Consider the following 21,149-nt stretch of genomic DNA (forward strand, 5'->3'; position numbering starts at 1 on the left):
TGTACTCTTCTGGGAGACATGATGAAAACTCACCTGTCTTGCTACATCCCACTCTGGCCATGACTCTTCACATGCCCTGCATTCCCATCTGTATGCTGCTTGCCCACTGGTCATTTAGTAACATTGGCTGATGTGATAAAGCAGTGCTTGTGTTGAAAAAAAAAAACCTATTTTAATTAATAATGGTCTAAGACACAAGGAGAGTGTGGCTGTGGCTGCTAAGTCAGGTATGTTTGAGACAAATTTAAAATGCTTCCTTTAAGTGGAAAACTAAAAGTACAAGTAAGATATTCTAAGAGACTGCATTCATGTAACACTTATTCTGATATGCTATTATACTATTATTATTATTATCTTATTGTTGGTATTAATTGCTTACTATGTCTATATTATCAATTAAACCTTATCACAGGTATGTGTGCATGCATGTATGTATATATGACATGTATAAACAAAGACAACATAGTTTAGAGTTATCTGTGCTTTTGGACATACACTGAATGACAGGTTTACTTTGTCCAAATATTCCTGTGAAATTTGCAGTTGGCATCGTGTTACCAATTTTTAAAGTTATCCACTCCCTACAGTCCATACACTGGTGTCTTTTCTCATCCTTTAGAAGACTTCACTCCATCTGAATAGGTCTCCAACAACTCCTTTGTGACCCTTTCCATGTGCTACTCAAAAATGCAGACACTTAACAAAATGTGCATCATTTACTTGTTTATTCCATATTCTTTCTTCACCGGACTTTAAATTCCATAAACGCAGAATGACGGCATGCCTGCTGAATCCATAGCTCCCCGGACCTAGTACAGGCAGTCCAATAAAACAGAACACGCTGAATGTGTCTTACAGAACTCTAATATGGGTTCTAATAAAAGCAAAGCTGGATTTAAGCTCAAATTTCTTCAATTAAAAGTTTCATCACAGGCTGGAGAGATGGCTCAGTGGGTGAAGCATTTGCTGTGTGCACATACAAATCTGAGTTTGAATGCGCCAGATCCAGGCTGAACTAGGTGTGGTAGCATGCATCTGTAATTTCCCTGGTTTTTATTTGTTTTTGAGATATGGGAAGCCTGACACATGCAGCTGTGATCAGCAAAGCCTGTTTCAACCAAAGAGAAAGGCAAGGACTGACTCTGGAGGTGGTCTTCTGATCTTCACATGCCCGTCTCCATGTGCATGCTCACACTCGTGCAACAATGCAGACAAACACACATACTCCAAGTGTTTATCCCCAAAACATCTCTCCCTCCCCCTACTCTGCTCCATGCTGTCTTTCATCTGGGCATAGCTCACAGGGAGGGACTGACCAACCTTTACAACCACAGGTATTTGGAACCCTATGATAGACCCTTAGAGGATACCTTACCTGGAGAAATACTACTGATACTAAGATACCACGAAACACAACCCTCCTGGAGTACCAAGGGATGGAGGCTCATTTTCTTCAAGATTTGCTTTCTGAAGGCACCATAAAGAATATCTGAAAGATTAACATAGAATTTCCATGACATCATTACTTTAGAAACGTCACCAAAGTGTTATGACCTTAACGTATGCCATTTGGCGTGATGTGCTTCTCTGGCTGTGGTGACCTGGATAGCAAAGGATTAGTACTAGAAAGCTTAAGCTCCCCTCTCTTCTTCAAGCTTCAGGGATTGGTGGTTAAGTAGTGAAAACACTTCTAGTGCTGCATTGCACAGTGCTTGCTACGGTCCCACTGTGACAACTATCTTTCACCCAAGTCATGGCTCTGTGCCACGCCTCCCAGGGAAATAGGCAAAGAGTCATTGGTCAAATCAGGACCCTTCTCTGATAGCATCCTACATCCAGCTCCAGGAGAAGCTACATTTTGTTGTTGGTGAAAAGCAATGTGTGAATACCTGAGATGCTGGGGTACAAATAGCTGATACTGGATAGAATATTTGGGGATCTTCATTTGTTCAGAGAAATTCAAACCTAGCAGTGCTGTTTCCTGACACCAGATCTGATGTATGCTTTTAGGAATGGCTTCAGTGACTTAGGCCCTGTAACTCTAAAACAGCATTAAAAATAATGTATTAAAAACCACATTTCCATTTATATTAGGAAGAAAAAGAAATTTAGAAAATATAAATCATTTAGTAAAATGACATCTCTGGGAATAAATTTAAAAACAAAATTGGTGGAGTCCACACAAGGTAATGGCTTCTTCCTAGAAAGTCTCCCAAAAGTAAGCCTGGTAGCTCTGCAGATACCCTCTTCAGGATCACGTCATTCATTTCATTTCATGCCTTTGGATGATGACTCGATCAACAGATTTTAGTCCAAAGCCTATTTGGTACTAGGCCTTGAGACTAGAGTTACAGCAAAGAGGAAAATGGTCAAGGCATCCCAACTCACAGAAATAGAGCAGTCTGTACTAATGGCACACAAAATAATCACTAAAATGTTAATTCACCTGTCAATCTACAATGTAGTCTGAAAGGTCACCAAGTATCAAACCATGAACTCCAAGCAAAGGTAAGGGAAAAAAAAAAAACAGGAGGTGGTAGTGGTTTCACCGAAATCCCTGGAAAATCCATTCTCAGTGAGGCAATATTGATGCTAAGAGGAGACACCCTGAGAGCTGAGACCTGGCAGGAAGGAGGAAGGCCTCTGGGAGCACTATATTAAAATAGAAACTATTGCTAGTCTCACATACAAAAGCTTCACAAGGGTGGGTTTTTAGAAAGTGTGGTGCTCCTAACAGGATGCTCTGCTACTCTGCAGGCAGCTAACTCGTCTTTCTCTCCTTTTCCATCTTGTGATTCTACCAGGAGGCAATTCTATATTGTATAGGCAACCCAGCTACCAGAATGTGAACCAAATAAACTTCATTTCTTTATTGGCTACCCAACTTTAGATATTTTGTTATAGAACAGAAAATGTGCTAATACATGGGGATCGTGGAGAAAGATGATGCTGTCCTCTCTGTGCATGCTTGGCAGTACTCTAGAGTTTTATATCTGCTTTAGTGAATGTTCATTTAACACCATGTTAAATGACAGTTTTCTACTTTTAATATGATCAAATAAGAGAGTTTCCATTTCTTTTATTTAGCGCTGATTATAAAGCTATAGTTTGCTTATTGATTATCTGGCTGGGTGGTTGCTGAGTTGTAAAAAGGGCACATCTACTTTACAGGTTATGAAAAACTTTACAAAGATTGTAACCAGATGAGCAAGATATCTCAGTGGATGGTAATGCTTGCTGTCAAGTCTGATTGTGATAAGCTAAGTTTGCTCTCCAGATCCCAGAGATTGCAGAACAGAACTGACTTCCCAAAGTTGACCTCTGACCTACCCACTCATGCAATGGCACACATGCTTGTATACACACACACACACACACACACACACACACACACACACACACACACACCACTAAATAAAAAAAATGACCTAAATTATTAGTTCAGCAGCCAAAAAGGAGCTGCAATTACTATATAGACCAATACTTGTTAACATTCTTTGGTTCATTCAAAAAATACCTACTGAGAGCCTTGTGTACAACAGTTGTGTCTGTGGGCTCTGTGGATCTTCCAGAGAGCTAAAATCCTTAGCACTTCATTCTCATAGGAATGATAAACAATAAAAGAAAAAGTAGTACATGCATTGTGAAAACTCTCTGGGGAACAAAAAGCAAACATGAAGAAGAGAGCCCAGGTTTGGTGTAAAAGTTGCAAGCTATGTTTGGTAGGAAATTAGGGAGACTTTCACTGCCATATTTTTTAAACAGAGAACTGAGGTGAGGAGGGAGGCATGGAGTGCAAGAGCTCACAGGAAGAGGGAGCAGCACATACTGAGGCCTGAGACTGGATGCAGCCAACTAAGCAAAGAATCTTTTAAGGCTGAGGCATAATGACCTGAAGAAAATTAAGGTGGAGATAATATCAGAATGACAAACACTTAGAGTTTACTCTGAGTGAAATGGAAAAATTGATGGACAATATTGAGATAAAAAGATGGATAGAAGCTAGATTGATGATAGATTGATGATAGTTGATAGATAAAATCTATTACTAATAATGTGTTCGATATAAATGACAAAACTGGAAAATACATATTACTGAATTTGAATATAGAGCACTTATATATTGATATTCAGATGCCCGTGAGCTTCTGTTTATAATCTCCATTATCCTCATACAGGTGCTTGATAATAGGGAGGAAAGAGTATATAAGAGGGGCAGGGAGGGAGAGGAGAGAGAGACCAGAAACTGAGGTAAGGTAAATATGTAGCCAGGGACTATTTGATCAGTTGCTGGCTATCCATCCTACCACAATATTCCAGATGCGTATTCACACACTTAAGAAGATAAAGGAAATTTTAGAAATGTAAAACCACTGTGCTAGGCCTTGAAGAGGTACAGGAGGATTTGGGGCCAGTGGGTGAGGATGGCAGATAGGGATGTATTCCTGTAATAAAACAAGGGGCTCTCAACAAGAAGAGTTACGGCTCCCCGGAGATAGATTTTTACCTAAATATCCCTTAATATCAAATGACTCTAGCCATCCTTCTGAGCCTACATTATATAATATAATGTAATTATATATCCAAAAATAAAATTATAAAACAACACTAGTTTCAAAAATGTGTTTAGTGTGTTTTCACTTTTAAAATTTCTTAAGGGGAGCTAGGGAGGCAGCTCTGTGGTAGAGTACTTGCCTAGTGCATGCGAAGGCCCTGGATTGCGTCTGCACTGAGGCAGAAAGAAGTGTGGGAGACAAGGAAAGAAGGGACAAAGAGAGGGAGGGGAAAGGGGAAAGGAAGGGAAAATGACATTTTCTTATGTTTGTCTCTGAAGTGTCTGCAGCCTGTTTGGTGTCTCTAGACCAAAGAGCAGGTCTCTTTCTGTGGGATCTGCCTATGTGTCTGCTTGCTCATGGTCAGTTTGCACCTAACTAAAAACATGCAGTTTCTTTCATTGTATTGATGGCAGACAGTGATAATAAAATTCATGCCAGATAAGATAAAAGTGAGGGCTGATGATTCTATGGCTCTTAAGAAGGTTTGGATGGAAGATTTTTACCAACCTTCGTTAGAAAGATATAACTTCGGTCCCTCATTTACAATGGTTTGATGATTTGTGATATATCTAATATCCTTTGTGCATTTCTTTGGGCATTTATAAAGCAAATGTGGAAAGTACTGTTGACTGTGCACTGCTTACCTGCCTTGTGATGCAGAACACCTTAGCAACAAGTTACAGGAAGTCATGTCTACTCACGCAAGGGTAGTAAAGGACTGCAGAAGCCTAAGAATTACTGAGATCTCATCATGGCTTGGGAAAGCTCCCATAGGCAATGGGGTCAGAACTGTGCATTTGCATTGTGATTGGGGGACTCAGGCAAGGAGCCTGGACTTCATACCACAGTTATTTATATGACATGCTAGGTTAAAATGCTTCAGATGGCTCTAGACCACTCTTCCCCTAGATATAGTGTGAGCTGTTGTGACACATAGTTGTAGATAATATTTTTCCCTCAAGCTCTGTACATATAAGGCTCATCTCTGCTAGAGATCCTTGATCTGTTTTCATCTTTGTCCCAGGGAGCTTTTGTTATCTGTGACAGCTACCTTCCTCTCTGACTCAATTGGCCCACACCCTATAGCACAACTCCATGGTTCAGATGTCTGTAGCAACAAGAGCGTTTCCTCTACTCTGACAGAAGCTCTGCAGGAATTAGTCAAAAGCAGGAAAGAACTGAGTGTGTTGCTGCCTATGTGTCAGCCTCAATGAGTGTGAAGTAATGAACACACTGGGATCTTCAGAATCACTGAAAGACGGATTCAAACCTCTGAAATGTCCATCTCTGAGACACTTCAGGACCTTCCTGAAGTGACAAAACTCCCTCAAGACTTAGTTTGTCCAATCTGTGAGTTGCAAACCAAATAGTGTGTATTATAGTTTTGCTTACACTTCCAACATATACCTGTGATTTCTTTTTTTTTTTTTATTCCTGCCTATGTTTCTCAGGTTCCCCTTGAACTGGGGTGATGGAATTATAGACCTCGACTATACCCAGCCATCTGATATTTAATTGTATATGATGGGGATCTATTTACGCTTCCCAGTTGTTTGTTCAAGCACTAATGTCTGTTACTCTGGAAATATTTGTAGATGACATGAACATTTATAATCCGTTGGCTGCAAGTAAAGCAGATCATTGTGTGGACAAGCCTCACCTAATCACTTGAGGACACAAAAGCAAACAGGACTCATGAGAAACAAGGAATTCTAAGACTTCAACATGGAAATCCTGTTGTTCCATGTGGCACATTTTAAACTTGGAAGCCCCAATGATCACATGATCCTGTTTCTTAAAATATGTGCATGGTCCCTTCAGTAGATGAAAAAACTACAGGGGGCCAATGGCTCATACAAGAGGATAAATCAGTTCCCTCCTCTGACTAGTTCCTCCATATAATGTCTAATCACAAGTAGCCAGCCCCAGACACAAGGACATATGAGCAATGTGAAATAAAGTCAGCAAGTTGTATGTGCACATGTGTATATAATCAAAGCAATTAAAGAAAAGAGTGTGAATTAGGGGCCATATAGCAGTAGTTGGAGGAGAGAGAAGGGGCAGGGGTGATACAGATGGAGAGCTCACATAAGTTCTCAAAAACAAATAGGAAAATATGCACACATATACAACAGATTCTATTTTATGTATACTCAATAAATACACTGTCTGATCTTGCTATTTGATCCATACAATTTAAGACTACCTTATGTGCTCAGGATTACCCCATTGCTACTCCCCAATAATTATTACAGGCCATCCACACATGACAGCATCTTCCCATGAAAACTGGCTTTGACCATTTGTCTTCCTAGGGGAATTAAGGGAAGTATGATGGGGAGAAAGATTCCATTCTAGGGACTCCCATGAAGAAATAACTGCAGGGATTGGTCTGTCCTTTGCCGCTGTGCTTTCACAGGGACTTCTCATGCCAAAAAATTTTAAAAAAAATAAAATAATGGTGTCAGTGTGTCGTTGACAATCTATTTGACCTACATTCAGCCCAACCAAGGTCTCATTCTACCATAAGAGAGGGCCTTAGTCTAGCAACCATCACTTATTTCAAGGGATAGCTGTTGGCCCAGTTTCTGAAAACCATCTTATATCAAGTTCAGGACCCAGCTGTGCTTTCACTTAGGCTCTAGCTTCTAAAAAAAAATAGAGAAGGTTTTCAAAAATAGCCCCATCAGAAGGAATGCTGAACAGTGAGGTCAAGGTTTTTCTTTGTTAGAGAATATAATAAAAATGATACAGTTCCCTTAATACCATCACCTCTCGACATGAAAATCCAAAGGAAAAACTCTATCTGAATTAGCTCTCTTTTCAGGGTTGACACTTCTCAGAAGATTGATGGATGCAGTATGGCTACCCAATAAGCACAACTTGATTCTCTCCTCACTTGACAACTTCCTATTGTCTGTTCAACTGAGGAAATTTTACCTGGGAAAACATTGATGTAATCACTACTTAAGAACACTGTCACAGAACTCTGCAGTCGAATTAAATCAATTCAAGACTTCAGTTTGGGCAATCTTCTTAATGTTAAGAAAACCAATTTCCTGCTAATAAATACGTGTCCAGAAAAGGGAGAGACAGATTCAGGCAGCATCTCTTAGGATGATAACAGTGCAGCTCTGCCTAAAGACCACTGAAGTACGAAATGTGCATCTTCATCCTACGGCTGCATTTAAAGGAAATGAGCTATAAGAAACAACAGGACAAAAAAAATAAAATAAACAACAGGACAAATACTAAAAGATGTGCTCATAAGTACTGTAATTGCAATGTTGAATGTAACATTGAATCAGCATAGTTACCCGCTATGATGAACCATGTCACAAAATAGTCTACATCTACCACAATGGGGATATGTAAAACTACATGGTGTCCACACAGCACACACACACACAAAAAGAACTGACTAGGTTTTAACAGAAATTCTATCATTCGCATATAAAAGATAGGAACTTCTAGGTGCAAATGTAAGCTCTCAAAGGAGGGAAGTAATCAATATTCCTACCTAGCTGTGGTGCTTCGGTCGACAACAATGACCAGTATGGCAAGATAACACTGAGGGTGCAACAATGGCATTCATATCTTGGTAGTAACGAACAGCTGTCTAAACAGACTTAAGCCAGACTCAACAGAAGGAAAAGCATGCCTCATACTGGAAACCTACCCAACTTTGCAAGGCTAGGGAAGTCATGGATCTTAGAGGAGACTCTTCCATCACCACTTTAATAAACCAACATAATTTCTTAACAAATTCTACATATTTTCCTTATACCTACTGGTAAATATAACCCTTACCCCTCATCAAAGAAATTTTTATTTGCAACAGGTAGAGAATATTACACAAAAACCACAACTGGTCAAAATGCAGACAACAATTGACTACAGGACTATGTCTAACTCTAAAAGGCTTAGGGAACATTGTGGAAGAGGGGACAGAAAGATTTTAAGAGCAAGGGTACCAGAAAATGTGCTTATGCTTCTCAGATTCAACATGGAAGCTACACTCAGGATACCTCTACAACATGACTGCCAAAATAAAACCTGACTAAGTACAATATCATGCTAACATGTGTTGTAGAATATTATTTTAAGATGTGTTACATTGTCTATACTGTGGAACATTCGTTTTAATGATGCAAAGTTGTGTTACATTCTTTTATGTTGCATTTGTTTAACTCTGTGAAGCTGTGTTATTTTGCCTGTCTCAAACACCTTATTGGTCTAATAACAAGCTGAATAGCCAATAGCAAGGCAAGAGAAAGAGTAGGTGGGGCTGGTAGGCAGACAGAATAAATAGGAGGAGAAATCTGGGAGGAGAGGATGGAAGTAGCAATAAAAGAAGAAAGTGAGGAAGACATCAAGGGCCAGCCACCCACAGCAAGCCACCAAGTAAGAAGTAAAGAAAGATACTTAGAAATAGAGAAAGGTAAAAGCTCAGGGACAAAAGGTAGACAGGATAATTTAAGTTGAGAAAAGCTGGCAACAAACAAGCCAAGCTAAGGCTGGGCATTTGTAAGTATGAAAAAAAAAATTCCTGTGTGATTTATTTGGGAGTTGGGTGGTGGGTCCTTAAAGAGCAGAAAGATCAAAGAGTAAAGAGTAAAACCAACCAACAACAAACATGGAAGGTGGCAATATCACAGGGTCCCAACTCTAAACATAGGAATTCCATAGACAACTAAGAAACGCTTAGAACAGGAGAATGAGTCTTCCCCAAGGAAGAGCCCCCTAATTGGTTATCCAATACAAATTAGTCAGCCCTGAAATCATATACATACAAGTAACACTAAATAGACTGAACAAGTTTTATTTATGTGCTTGTATGTAACTATAATTATTATAGGAAAAAAGCCATGAATTTGAGAGGGAGCAAGGGGGTGCATGGGAGGTTAGAGGAAGGAAAGGGGTGTAGGAAAATAAGGTATTTATATTTTAGTTTCAAAACACAAATGAAAAACTATTATGTCTAGACTATTGGAGGAAATGTCTCTATTACTTATTTTTAACAAATAATGTTCTAGATAAAAACAATCATTGACACCTTTAATCAAAGAACAGATCATTATAATTTTTTTACTCAAATAAATGGAGGGCTTTTTCACTTTTATGTACTTTAAATGGATATTTTTATTTGGAGGAGTTTCAGAGATTTGGGAAATAATTTGTAATTAATGTCTTAAACAGGAATAGAATATTTTTCCGATTAAAACAAAACAGAGTTCCCAGAAATCAAGTGCTTAATAATCTTCCAAATGAGAACACAGGCTGACATTGCCGAGCTCCCAAGCTCTCTGAATCTGTGGAGGAGCATGAACAGTTTGTCAATGAGCCAGTTACGGGTCATGAGGACCGACTCCAGGCACTGTCTGCCGTGCCTCTGCTGTGCACTGTGACAAAGCTTTTGTTATCATCTCAGCTGGAGCTGTTTTTACATTGTTAGCTGGTGTAGAGATTTCTCTCTAGATAGTTTCCCATTGATTTTCAAAGCAAGGCCTTCTTAAAAAATGAACCTCAAGCCAGATATGCCTTGTCATGTTCTGCGTGATAAAGAGCTCCGTTGCTTCAGAAGAGGGACGGCTTGCAGAAGAGGGAAACAACTGCCAAATCACACCAAGCATTGTCTGCTCCAAGCACTCAACTGTAAATGGGATAGGCCAATAAGTACAGTTGCTTCTGAGTTGCAAAATGTGGAGATGATGTTTTTAAAAAAGAAAGAAATTGTATTAGGGTACTTTAGAAACACAGCAGATGTTCCAAAAGGAGGTTTGGTAGATTGGCTTGCACGGTAGGTGCTGGGTAGTTCAACCAGAGCTGTCTACACAGTGATGCTTGCAGCTAGCTGCTCAGAACTGGATGCCTTAGCAACCGCAATCTGGAGCTGAAGGCCTGGAAGATTGCTGTTCATGTTGGAAGGCTGAAGAAGCTGGGTCCTGACAACAGCCAAAATGGAAGAAGAAGCAACAAAAAAGGGATAGATGCACAAGAAAGTGCAAAGATGATCAGAAAACAGCACCGCCTTTCTCCACACATCTCTGTACCTGGGCCACTCTGTGCCCACTCTGGGGGCCGGGAATCTTCCGCCCCCTCCTCTTAATCCTTCCAGGATTAACTTGTGCTCCATGCAAACTTGAGTCTGAGTTTCTGTGTACTTGGGAGGTAGAAATAAGTCAGGGCTGGAACCAGGGGAGAATGCAAGAAGAATTTGGTGGCTTCAGAATAACAGAAATTTGGTAAATTTATGTCCATATTTTAACAATGAGAGAATCACTAGTTCTCACTGCATAACATTGGGTTTTGTAACTAGGATTGTGGTTAGTTCTGGAAATACCCTAATTCCTGTGTATAATTCCTCAGGGTTGTTTACAGCATGTGTGAATTTCAAGACTTATGAAGAATATTGTTGCTCACACTCAAGAGGGAGCTATTCGCTTCCAGTAGGTAGGGACAAGGCTCCAGCTAAATATATTACAGCTCACATAATATCACCTGACCCCAAATGTCAACAACCCCCAGTTGAGAAATAATGCCTTCAGCATTGTATAAAAAAGCTGTAACAAAGACTTCAAATACTATTCCTTATCTGGATTCATTGACATCTCAATGCCAAATAAAGACTTCAATACAAAATGACAAAACATGAAGCAACTTGGAAGCTAATAACACATGGATTCACCATAAACATTTTCTTGTTCTTTCTCACCAAAAACTTTCTTACTCTAAAATTTAGTATTTATGCTCTTGGAAATGACTGATTATTCGATATTGTCTAGATATCTTTGTAAAAACTATTTTAAAGAACTGTGAATTTAGATTTTTTTTAAAAAATGTATTTTATATATGGGTGTTTTACCCACATGTATGTCTGTGTACCACATGCATGCATGGTGCCTGTTGAGGCCAAAAAAGGGCACTGGGTCCCCTGAAACTGGAGTTGTAGGTGGTTGTGAGCCACCGTGTGGGTGCTAGGAGTTGAACCTGGGTCCTCTGGAAAAGTAACAAGTGCTCTTAACCTCTGAGCCATCTTTCTAGCTCCCAAGAATCATAAATTTGAAGGAAAAAAGTGTCTGTACCAGACAGTGTATAAACTCATTTAAGAGTACACAGGTTTAAAGGTTAACAATAACAAATTGACTACATCTATAATCATTAAAGAGACAGGTCTCTATGCTAACCTGTAGTGTGTATTCTATATTAAACTAATTAAGATGAGAAGACCCACCCTAAGTATAGGTTACCCAATTTCTTCTCCCAGGATCCTAGACTGGAGAAAAAAGAAAGAAACAAAGAAAGAAAGGATAAAAGCTGAGTACCAGAATCCATCTTTTACTTGAGCATGTTATGTACATAGTTCAGTGTCATCCAAAAGTTAATGTACCAATAACACATCGTAAATATCAGGAACAAGATACAGTCACTCTTTGACCTTTGTAATATGAGATATGTACCCCAAAAGTGTAGCAAGTCTTTCTCTGTACTGCCAGCTCCCAAATAACAACACAGAAACTTTTTATTAATAATGAAAACTCAGCCTTTAGCTTAGGCTTGTCTCTACTAGCTCTTATAATTTAATTAACAATTTATATTAATCTGCATTCGGCCACATGGCCTTACCTCTCTCCCATCTTGCATCTCCTGTTTCCTCTCCATGTCTGACTGATAATTCCACCTTTCTTTTTCCCAGAGTTCTCTCTGTCCCTGACCTCTTCCTGCTTATCTACTGACCATTCAGCTCTTTCCTAAACCAATCACAGTGGCACATCTTCACACAATGTACAAATATCCCTCAACACAAGAGAAACATCTCAAATTGAACATATTGTAAGTTGAAAATACATATAATGTGTATGAACTTTCAAATATCATCACTTAGCAACACAGCACACCATAGAATAATGGTCATTCATACTTAACAATTGTGAGTCTGACTCCAGGTTATGGCTGACAGCTACTATCCAACATCATAAGAAAATATGCAGCCACCTTTCACTAACTCAGGAGACATAAATTCAAAATCCTAATGGATACTGCTCTCACACCATTATAAAGTCAAAACTCATTAAGTCAAATCATTGTTATGTTGGGAATAATTTGCAATGAATATTTTCAATTATTTTGCTCCTGGAGTGTTTTAGTCATCTCTGGAGATTTAGGACAGACATAATACCATCTATTAGCCAGCTATCTGTAGAATGTAAATTAACAAAACTCTTCAAAGTTATATCTTTTCCATAATAATGTAAGTAACAAAGCATAAAACGGCAGACTTCAGGGTTAGCAAAATTTTGAAAACTTCTGCCATATTCGTCAACTGCAAATGCCCACAGGGTTGCATGACAATGTTCATGTACTTCCTGCTACTGACATCTGAGCTTAAAATTGTCAAAAATGGTCAGTTCTGTATTATTTATAACTGTCAGGGAAAAGCAAGCCCCAAATTGAATAATTTCAAACTGAATCTCTTTCTAGAATTAAGTGGATTTAGTCACATTTTTCCCTGTCTAAAAATATAATTAACTGCATTTCCTGTCCCTCTTTAACTTTGTGGACTGTATCCTCTCATAGCCCCGCCCCACGTGATGGAAGTCCATTCTGCCCCCATCCTGCCTTAACTTTTTACTAGCAGTTGTTACTTCACAAAGACTCATTGTAAGGTGAGGACTCACTCCACCTTTCCTCAGCTGTGCAGTTCCCCTGTGATTTTGTGGTGTAGTGTTTCACTGTTGCCTAATTTTAGAGACTACATGATGGCTCGGTAAGGCCATGAAACTGTTGCCTAGAAAAACTGTTTCTGGTCCTCTCAACATTTATTGTAAACCAAAAAGGGTGGAAAGGTGCCCATCATTGTTATATTTCCATGTAAAACATCCCAGCAGTGTTTTGAATACTTGATGCAATAGCTAGTAATGCAATTTTGAACAATTATTGAAACTTGATGGGGAGGAACCTAGCTGGAAATGTGTCACTGGAAGTGTTCCATTCTTTGAATATTAGGCCAGGTCTCCAGTTGGCTCTCTTTCTCTCTCTGCTTCCTGTCTTCAACAACAATTTCCCTTACCAAATGTCCCTGCTGTCATGAAGAGCTGCCCAAGTACAGAGGGACAAACAAGTGCAGACTTAAATATCTGACACTATGAGATGAAGCAAGCAAGCCTCCCCTTTTACTTGTTTTTCTCAGCTACTTACCAAAGTGATAAACAATATAACTAAAACAGCTATGTATCAGAATACTAAAGTAACATATGTATTACGCGCACACACACACACACACACACACACACACACACACACACACACTGCTATTATGTAGAGAAGCCTTGGTCTAGGGAAAAAAATCTGCCTAGTCATGTCAGCAGAATGATTCTTTCTTTGTTTCAGGTAGACTTCTAGAAAGAAAAGAGAGAGGGATAAAGACCCAATTTGACACAAGTGACATATCAAAGTCACAATGAGTCAACCTTGGATAGAATTGACCCTGCCTGGAATCATGTTTTATGTTGAGCTCACATTCTTCTTCCTCTTCTTCTTAGCGTTCTTCTTGTTTTGAATATCCAAAGCTTAAGATGGGAAATCTACCAACAGTATAGATGAGCTAGTAGAAAAGCTTAAAGATCTGTATCAACAAGACTAGCTGCATCATTCACCCTTCCCGTGTTCAGTCAGAATTCCAGAATGAAAGTCAGTTCTATTGACCGGCTATAAAAGCAATGACTCAAAATTTCCAGCACTCTCTATTCCATCCAGGCTGTAAATTACAAGGGACTTTTTGTTGTTGTTTTTACTCCCGCCACCCCCACCTCCCCATACACACACTGAACCAGGAGACATATGCAAAAACAAAGTGGCTTTCCAGAATTTTCTTAACGATGTATCTTCACCTTTTGCAATCTGTTCAATACAATGTTGCCCTAAATAAGAACAGGGTCTACACATTATATCCAGCTTTATGCCGTACAGCAAATCACCATCAATTTAGCAGCTTTACATCACACCCATTTGTTAAGTCACAGGATGCCTAACTGGGTTTCCTACTTAGAATGTCACAGGCTGAAACTGAAGTTTTGCTTGAACTTGACAGTTCTCTGGAGGCTTTGGGAACGAATCCTGTCTGAGTGATGGAAAGTGTGGGGCAGAGGTCCCATAACCTTGTTGACTGTAAATCCACAATCACACTCAGGTCCTAAGGACTGTTCTGTGGCCTTCACAAAAGGCCCCTCCATCTTCAAAGACAGAGAAAACAGAAAATTCCTTCTCAGGATACACCTTCTGCTGACTTTCTCAGCCAGAGAAACTCAAGGCTTCCAGATGTTCATGATTAGAATAGACTTGTCTTGACAATCTACTTAATGATGACAGTGATTCCAGGGCTGACAGTCATGCGGACCATTTTAATAGTCATCCCACTACAGTTATTAAGTCCACAGGGCCTTAGCATCTGAGAAAGCAGGGAAACTCCTACTTTGGGACTACACTACATATGAATTAATGAAGCTGTAATTTCAGTAAGCATAATTTTAGGCCTCCCTGTTTACTTCTATAACCAAATTTACAAAAATAATATTGCCCATCATTGGCTTTCCAGTTACCAGTTCTGCTGGAAATTTACAGACAGACTGGCATAGCACTATAGGCTCTGATGTTCTGGATGTAATAAGAACATAGGCATTTTGGTCAGTTCTTGGTAAGTCAGCATGGTTGAGGTCTCTAGTAGTAAATGACAGGATTTACCTCTGTGAAAGCTAGACAACTTCAGGGAAAGATCAGCTTGCACAACAGGACTTGCACTGAAATAACTAGAAAAGCAGGGTCCAATGGCTACCAAAGACCAGGGACAGATCTGACAGGTGGTTGAGGGTAGCTGCCTCAGGGTTGTTACAAACTGAGCCTGAGCATCCTGGGCCTCAAGTAGGCAAAGTTATATCCAGAGTAGGGTGGGATCAGATAACAGCTTGGCTGGGAGGGAAGCAATCTTCTGTCACTCTCCAGGCTTGTGTTTAACTAAAGAAGTATGTTTATTTAAGAGGTAGAATAAATCAAAAGGGAAATAGAGAAAGGGTATACCCTCACCAAGTCTATAATAAGCACAGTGGCTTACTCTATTAAAAATTTCTTCTATGTTTTAAGGAAGAGCTATAAGGTATAAAAATAATCTGTCTTACAAGAAGATTAATCAATGTGGTCTCAAATAGCCAGTTCACATAGTGAAGTTCATTTTCTATTCACATAATACAACTTTACAATAAATTCTTACAGGAGTCTCTGAGGGCTCACAACATGGCTGTAATATTGGATGCTATGTTATATGATTTTCTTAGTGTTTTTGCAGTACCCTTCCAAAGGTTGCATCATCCACAATTGTTTTCATTTTAAAATAAGAGAAAACCAAGACTAGGAAGTAGTTCTGGTTTATCCTTCATGCATCATCACAGGATAAGAAAACAATGCTTTTCAACCTGGGCTTTCACATAGAAAGTTGCTGTGTATTTGTGTCTACTTCCACTACAGGGTGCCTTACTGTTCTTTTGTTCTGTGTTTTACTTAATACATAGGGATTTATTCTTAATCAAATTGAAAAATCAATTTAGATTGGGAGCAAATTAAAGAAAACTGATAAAATAGCTAATCAAGCACAACAAAGAACCACCACACAGTTACCTACATCAAAAAACATTGCATCTTCATGCTTGTCCTCAATATTTCATGGGACGTATTGTCACATTAGAATCAGGATCATTAGCATTGCCTTCTGTTATTGCCTTGTGTAACATCATGTGTGTGTGTGTGTGTGTGTGTGTGTGTGTGTGTGTGTGTGTGTTCAGAGGCTCCACTTTGATTCACACAATAAAATATTTTAAATATAATAAAAATATTTTCAAAATAATATTATTTTATTAGTTTTCCTCCATAATGAATATTGGAGTAGTTAATTTAGGGGCTGATTCCTCATCAAAAATGTAGTTAGCATTTTCTTTGGGCCACCAAGCAGCTCCCAAATAAAGACACAGAGACTTATTATTAATTATGGATGCTCAGCCTTAGCGTGGACTTGTCCCACTAGCTCTTAAAACTTCATTTAACCTGTTTCTATTCATCTATGTTTTGCCTCAGGGTTTTTTACTTTTCTTTTCTTCTATATGTCCTACTTTCCTGCTCCCTCTGTTTGGCTGGGCTGGTCCCTGGCATCTCCCTGGCATCTCTTTCTTCCTTCTTCTCGAGCCGAAATTCCTTCTCCTACTTATTCTCCCTGCCCAGAAGTCCTGCATATACCTCCTCCCTCACTTTCGGACATTTAGCTTTTTATTAGACCAAACAGGTGCTTTGGGCAGGCAAGGTAAAACAACAACACATCTTTGCATAGTTAAACAGATATTCTGCAATCCAAAACAATGTTTTTATAAAGAAAATATCTAACTCTCTCTGAGAAAATAATCCCCCAGTTCCCCCGAAAGAGTTTAATAACTTCCTAAATTTGAACTTCTTATGAGCTAATTTTTAATTGCTTCTGACAAGAACATGAAAGGTCTTTAATGCAAGAAATGAGGAAAGTTGATTATTTTAGTCTAAACACTCATTAAGTAGCAAAAGCAATGAATTTTCCTTACATTATATTTAATAAGCTTTATGTTTACTGAAGACTCTTTTAGGTATTTCCAATTATATTACCCTGAATGTGGTGCTTATATAAGACCATGATAAAGGTAATGTTACCCAAATTGAAGAAGAGAAAACTCCCATTGAGAGATATTTTACTAGCCATTATAAAACTATGTATAGGTTTGATGTACTAAGGGACATTTCAATGATGGAAAAAATATTCTTTAGAATCTTGACAATAAATCATTTGTTTTGAAACATCAATGTCCCTATTTATGACTTGATTGTAGTATGTGAGGATGCCACACCAAATCCAGTAGATTCTGTGTGACAAGTTCCACAGATTGGAGTGATAACTTCAAAAGGAGGAGGTCTCCTGGAAATAGTTGTGGAACTCTCAGCTGGAGAAAAATATTGGGCTGTGATTCTCGTGGCAATTTGTTTGTTCTTCTATTCCTTTTTTTCACATTAACAAAATGTTCCTAAAAGCCTATGCTGACATTTTAAACAAAATAAATAAATAAATAAATAAATAAATAAATAAATAAGAAACCATCCCCTGAGATGGGGTCACTAGCCATGACCTCATCTCAGGAAAAACCAGAGCTTTCCAAATCATTCACGTCACTCATATAATTACAAATAGTAAAAACTTTCCCAACAATAAAATTTCCTATGGCTGTACATGTGTCATCAAAAATGGGCTTAAGTGTCTGGTAATGAAAGCTTTTAGTAAGAAATAGTTAAAATAGTTAAAATAGCTCAATACTTCAAAAACTCACAAGAACTAGGTAATAGAAGCTAAACAATAACTGACCATAAAAATATATTAATTTGATTTAAGAAATATGTGGTTAGCCTTGGATGATACTAAGTTAATAAAGGATGGTCTTATGTTTTGACTAATCAAGGATAAATTTTATGTTTTGATTAATCCTGGATGATTCTATGTTTTGGGTTTCTGTGTCACTGTGCCAAGTAACAATAATGTCATCTGTTTGGGTTTGTTTAACAAAAACATCCCTTGAGAAAACATCTCTATAAAAAACCTTGTTTGAGAACTGCAAAATACACTCAGATCCAAACTGCCTCTGTGTTGTTTCTGTTTGTCACCACCAAATCCTTACCCACCTATTCTTCGAGAACCCTCATCCCAGGGACTCCCATAGCTGGCTGGGGTGGTCCATGGCATGAGAATATACCTTTAGTCTGTAATACATGTTTTTATTCCTCAGTACCATTCCCAAAAGTATATTTTCTGAGAATGTTCACACACACACACACACACACACACACACACACACACACACCATTCACTTTCTAAATAAGCTGAGCATTGTGTTGGATAAGGAGATGAATTAAAACAAATGAAAGTTGTGATGTCATATAAACAAAACCAAGAGTATGCAGCAACAATATCCATTTAACCTGTCATTTAGAAATTTTACAGATTTGAACATCAAAGCATGATACTTGCAGCCTTTAACCAACTGCTGATTTATTCCTGGTCCAAACTAACAGGAGCTAGTTGAGTTAGCAGGAAACAGTCTACCAGCCTGATATTTTGAAAGTGGAGAATCTTGAATGGTGACTTTTCTCCAGTACTCACCTAAGTCATTTTAAAAATATAAACATATGAAACCTGTGGACTTGCTGAGAACATTTTGATCCTAGTAACTCTCTGTGGGAGACAATCCCTGAGAAGCCCCTTTGGACATGTTGAGTATCACAGACCTGACAATACACAGAATGAAAAATGGCAAGCTGACCCTACATTTGAAATCAATCCGTGCCTTTAAACTTTGCAGCTGAAAGGGTTATTTGCCATTCACACTGACACTCCAGATATAGCCTGTTCTCATAAGTTTTCAGGTCACTGTGTAGTATCTTTTTTTCTTTTCTTCCTGTAGGGATACACATCCTGAACTTGACTTATAGTCTAGATAATAAGCAAAAAAAAAATGGCATGTTGCAAAGAGTAAATTGACTGAGTCCAGAGCTAAGGTTCCACCTCAGAGTTTTACAGTAGGAATCACAGATAGCAGGTTGTCAAGACATGCTGATAGCACCCTTACATTCACACCTTGCTTCATTTGAACCCACTTGTGAAACAGGGCCACTAGAGGTATTATCTGACATCCTCTCCTTTTCAAGTAACAGTGGTGTAATCTAACAGGAACACTTTTATTAGTATCATTAATCAGTGTAGAAGCATTACAACCTGCTGTCCTTCTGATGCCATAGTGGAGTTCACTATAGCCATCCAAAAAAAAAAGAAAAAAGAAAAAAGAAAAAAAAGATAACTAGAAAAACAACCAGCCTCAGAAGGCAAGTATCTTGTCAAGAGGAGGAATGAAGACTTTCTTGGTCTAAGAGAAAGAACTGATAAGGGCAAGGAAGGAACCTACACTCCAAAGATTTGTCCCCTTAACTACCTACACAAGTCTGAATGATTGGTCTCATCTCCATGACTCAAGTTTGTCATTCACACAGTGATGAACAAAATGATATACAAGTTATTACTTAATTCAGAGGCTCTAAGATCTACAACTGCACATAGACCAATAAGAAGGAAACAAATGCTTGTCACTCAGATTACTGCCAATCCCATATGATACGTGCTGCACGCACGTTTTTGTTTTCAATGTTTAACCTTGAACAACACTTGGCAAGCACTTCATTAAAACAATAAATGACATTTCTTTATAGAGTGGCTGACATATCCCACTTTACCCATAACTGTATCTGTTTTATAGCTCCAGTCTTACAACCCAGAAAGACTCCTAGTCCAGCAAAACCAGGAATACCAGCTACCTTGTGATTCTGTTATATCATCATATTAAGCCTGTCACTCCTGCCATGTAACTCTTCCCCTGCAGTGATAGCTTCCTTCAATTAGGAGTTCTGTTCCCTCCAACTACTGATCAAATCTCAGACAATGTTGTTTTTACATAAGGAACTGGAACTTCTGTCATTTAAAGACCCCGGAGGAGCTTGGACAGTTGATTGCCTACCTAGAATCTATTCTTGTGCTAGGTCTGAAATCCTGCTGTAACCTCCCGACCTCTTAGCAACCTTGCCATCAGCCTTGGCAACCTGCTGTAGCTTTTCTCTGCTCTCTTTATGGGGGCTGAGTCTGTCCTTTGCACTCTTCAATGAACTCCAGAGTCCTCTGTTAATGAACTTAACTTCCCACCTATCAGGAACTCTCCTGCTCCCCTAACTTGTATGCAACCCCCAATGAGTATACTTTCACTAAGCCACTGGAAAGCCTCGGACAAATGGAAATGTCCTTTACCCTTTGGTCCCTGCAACAGTACTTGTCAACTTTGTGTTTATCACTGGTTCTTTTCATTCCTAGATTTTCCCATTGGCTGGAATTGCTAGATTCAGTGTGAGATGTGAAGTTAGAATCCAAATAATAACCAGGTTCTTCCAATCTGGAATCGAACCCTGCCACCCCAAGCATTGCATTTATCAATTTTGCCTGCATCATTTTCAGTTTATTGCTAAAACTTGTGGTAGGTGCTCATAGACAGGCTCCTTGTGAATATTCAAGGCAGCTGTCCCCAGGTGTCATTGCAGCACCTCTACAGAAATGGCTAACTCAGTAAGAGTATGTGAGGATTAACCTCCTCAGTCTCTTCAAATGCTTAATGGTCAACTAGAAGTTCATCAATATTTGTTGTAAATGGGTTATATTATCATTTAACATGAAAAATCATTCTAGGAGAAACAAGAAGTTTAAGCTACAAATGATTTGGGGGGACTTTACCAATAAATATTAATAACAGTAATAATAACTATCATTAATACTCAAGATAGCATTAGTACCATTACCACTGTTACTATAGTAAAGGGCACAATCACAATGGGAATCTAGCTGATTGTCAATAGATACTATAAATGCCTTAGGGTTTCTATTACTGCTATGAAACACCATGATCAAAAAGCAACTTGGGGAGGAGAGGGTTTATTTGACTTACA

General features: G+C 38.7%; 1 long non-coding RNA gene across 1 annotated transcript in view; it reads right to left on the minus strand.

Annotated features, from left to right (window-relative positions):
- Window positions 1–379: 379 nt before the first annotated feature.
- LOC113835324 overlaps window positions 380–21,149 on the minus strand; it is an 89,915-nt gene continuing 69,145 nt past the window's right edge. The window contains exons 3-4 of the long non-coding RNA XR_003484769.2: window positions 1,376–1,489; window positions 380–809 (exon numbers count right to left, since the gene is read on the minus strand). This is a non-coding gene — a long non-coding RNA (uncharacterized LOC113835324). The remainder of the gene's footprint in view (window positions 810–1,375; window positions 1,490–21,149) is intronic.

Source organism: Cricetulus griseus, chromosome 4 (genome assembly GCF_003668045.3).
Source record: "Cricetulus griseus strain 17A/GY chromosome 4, alternate assembly CriGri-PICRH-1.0, whole genome shotgun sequence".
In the NCBI taxonomy this organism is placed as follows: domain Eukaryota; kingdom Metazoa; phylum Chordata; class Mammalia; order Rodentia; family Cricetidae; genus Cricetulus; species Cricetulus griseus.